General features: G+C 41.8%; 1 protein-coding gene across 1 annotated transcript in view; it reads right to left on the reverse strand.

Annotated features, from left to right (window-relative positions):
• The window catches only part of SPINK2 (serine peptidase inhibitor, Kazal type 2), an 11,532-nt gene that overhangs the window by 6,024 nt on the left and 1,760 nt on the right, over nt 1–3,748 (reverse strand). The gene's annotated exons all lie outside the window — the stretch shown is intronic.

The raw sequence follows: 3,748 nt of genomic DNA on the forward strand, positions 1-3,748 counted from the left end.
CAAGTTTGGGCTGCAACAGAGGCACCCCCATCCACTTGAGAGCTGAAGCCCAGAACCCTCATCTCCAGGGAAGGCACATAGGGGAAATATGGGGGCAAGGATCACTCTTTTTCCTCTCCTACCCCTCCCAAATCCACTCTTAAAGGAGGAAGCAGGAGGAGGAGGAGGAGGAGGTGGTGGAAGTAATCACCTGGTATAATTAGCTTGCTGTTGAACCACTGCCACGAAGCAGCAAAAAAATGCAGGATACCCAAGATGGGAACAAGACAGAACATGGCTCTGTGGCCATAATGGTTAGGGTACTCAATCAGGGAAAGGGAAGAGGTGTTTTAGGATCTAGTCCCTGCACTACTTTTTATCCAATGACTGGGAATGTAACATGCAAACAGACCTGACAGCAGGAATCACAAACTTGAGACTCCCCTTTCCCAACTGAGCACCACATGCATGAAGCTACAAAACCCCTCTTGCTCCATCCCTTCTGGCTCCATTAGTTTTGTATCTTCTGCTGTATATTAGCCCAGTTTCACCAGTGTAGGTGGAAAGTCCACCCCCACCCAGCCTAGCCTCTAGTCTCACAGTGGAAGATATGGACTTGAAACCTTTCAGGCTGAGGAGAGGCTAGAACACACATCTCCCCCTTCCTGTGTGTGTGCTCTATGGTATTATCAAAGTGGGTACAGGCACCACCATTGGCAGTGTTTAGAATAAAAGTGGCTGTAACTGTTGGCAGTGTATGTCAGGTACGCCCTGACCAATCCTACCAGATCAGGCCCTTCCGGGATGGAGATACCACCCCCACTTGTGTTCTGGATCCCCATGGAGTTTAAGCAGAGCTAGGTGCTAGCTGCTAAGGTCTGGGCTGTATTTAGATTGCTGCTGATGAAAGAGACAATACACCTGTAAAACTGTCATCCACTAGTCAGAATACTTTCTTGTGAAAACTGACTCACTGGATTATGAACCAGACAACAAGCTTATACTCCCGCTGTATCACTTAAACTACTTATAGTTGTACTATATCATTTTAAGCATTTTTTAGACAACTGAATAAGCATCAAGTTAAATTAAGAGAAGCTGAGACTGGTCAATGTTGAAGGAAAAAGCATGCTGTGAAGCACTTATTCTGAGCAAAAGGTAGGGATATCTGAGGGTATAAAAGCTTCCTATGAGAAGCCATCACTTTCCCCTTCCCGAAAACTCTGGGAGGTCGGATATTACACTTTGACAAGCAACTACTGCTCATTCTTTCATTCCTTGTTCCAAGTTAAGTTTCTTCAAATAATACAGAGTATGCACTCCTCATTCATCACTGAAGTTGTGCAGTTATAATTTAGACAGCTTTGCTAAAAAATAAAAATGTGCGCGCCAAAAGATTCAAGCTAGCCAGCCAGTGAATGTTATGAAAACTTAAAAAGAAAAAAAACAAAGAAAGAAAATGTCATATTGCTAATAGATCAATTGCATTTTTGTGTAGGAAATAACCCAGTTAAAAAAAAAAAGTTTTCAGATGAAAGTGCCATTTCATATACAACTAATTTGAGTCTCGTGATTTGTTAACTGTGCAGTCAGTAGGTCACTCGACACACCGTAAATTACTTAAAGGTGCAAAAAAGCAGATAATAGGGCTTAACTTGGAAAACTTTTAGCTCTCGTTGTGCCTTTACAAAACAGTGCATTGTACATAGTGCTGTTTCTGAGTTTAGAATGAACCTATACACACATGCATTGGGGTTAAGAAAGTCAGCCTAAAAATAAAAACAAAGGACACAGAGGAATCTCAAGGGTCCTCTGGTCTATCCTTCAGCTTTGAGGCAGGATCTATTATGCCCAGACCATCTGACAGATGGTTATTTAACTTGTTACTCTGGTTATAGAATCCACAGCTTCTCACAGTCGCTTGTTACTGGGTTTGGCTATCCTTAGCATTAGAAAGGTTTCCCTGGCTCTCCCAGGCTGCAAATTAAACTGACTACAGCTGCCTGGCTCCCTCAGTCTGATTTTGTCCATGCTACTCTTTAATAATCATCCTTTAGGTCTGTTCCCACATTTTGTATGATCTTTTTTGTTTGCTCTTCAAGTCATTAACAAATACTTGAAGCAGTCAGATTGGTCTCTAGCTCTATTCCCCATTTTTCCTTGGTAGCGTAAGAGTGATGTTGTAGACAGGACAGTCCAGAAATTGTGAGAGAAGCAAGGATTTCTTAAGGTGTTATTTTTTATTGGACCAACAGTACTTGGGATAAACCGATACAAGCTTTTGAATGCAAGATATTCTTCATTGGATAGTTTGATTATGCCTTCTTTAATATTAGAGTCCTCTAGGAACTGTTTTCCTGGACACATTTTCCCCTTACAGTTCTTCTCCATGTGCCTTAGTTACTAGCGAATCCCAGTAGCAAATTTTGCTGCATGGCAGCATGTTTTAATACTCACCATATGTAGTTTGTGGAGCTACAAATCACATATCCCTGCTCATCAGGATGCGGCCAAGGGAAACAGCTACACCCAAGGTGTTTTTATTAACAATTCTGTGCTTTTTTTCTGCCAACTACCCTGCCTCTGCTTTGGTGAGGGCCACATGCAAACCAAAGCTGAACATCCAAACACAATTAGTGCCACACTGGGACAGAGCAAAGGTCCAACCAGCTCAGTGTCCCTGTCTGATCACTGCGGAAGTGGATGAGAAACTGGACTGCAGTAGACATTTCTAGGAGTAGGGGTACTCAACCCCCAGCCCAAGAGCCAAGTCTGACCTGCAGGTCTTCCCACAGGTCAGGAAATTTTGCTGTAGGGAAGCAATGGCAATTAACAGTGCCACTACTTCTCCCATGCCCTGCACAGCAGTATTGGTGGCCAGGCTGGTTTGCAGGGCAGAAAGGTGGAGCATCCCTGCTTGAGAGGGGAGGCCTGAGCCAGGGATCTCTACAGCATGAGAGGATCTAGGATTCTGAATAGGGGAAACTAATGAGGTGGTCCATCAAATCACACAAAACAGCATTTTTGTCCAGGTAAACAGGAACTGAAAGCTCTGCTAATACGCCAAGGTCATAGGGCTGTATTACTCAGTTTAATACCAAAGCAAAAAGAAACAGTGGTATTGGAATGTGTATTAAATTTGCTATATCGTAACACAATAGGTATAAAACCACAAGTTAGGCAAATATAAATCAGATGTTTCTTTAATCCTGTAGTCCTTAAAATTAAGTATACTTGTCTTTCAGTTTTGTCATACAAAAATCTAGCCCCCTTGAGCTTCATGGAAAGTTATTTTCATGCCTGTGTGTAATGGCCAGAACCAAAAAAATTAATAAGCAATAAATATGTGCTTCTTGGAGGCATTTGGAACTTTTGTCTAATATGAAGCTTGTATTTTTGTAACCCACAAACGTAACTTGTAACTGTCTGTGGAACTGACTAGGCCTCAAAGACAAAGCTATAGCTGTGAAATTAGCTGACCTAATAGTTCTTCCTCGCTCAGAATTTAGCCTTGATGATGATAAAAACTGGATTCAACTGCCTAGCTTATGCAGTACATTTCAAGAAAGAACATCTCAAAAAGCATAGTCAGAGAGTTCTCAAGGGGCTGGATTTAGGCAGGGTAATGTTAATTTCAAACCTGAAGATGCTGTGTTGCAATTTGCTTATTGGATAAACCCAAGCTTGGGCAGTAACTTATTATAATGATTTCTAACACCTTTTAACTCCATAGGATAACAGCTATAAAGTAATATTATGAATGGCTATA

The sequence above is a fragment of the Gavialis gangeticus genome, unplaced genomic scaffold, assembly GCF_001723915.1.
Source record: "Gavialis gangeticus isolate Ggan-Ray unplaced genomic scaffold, GavGan_comp1, whole genome shotgun sequence".
Classification (NCBI taxonomy): Eukaryota; Metazoa; Chordata; order Crocodylia; family Gavialidae; genus Gavialis; species Gavialis gangeticus.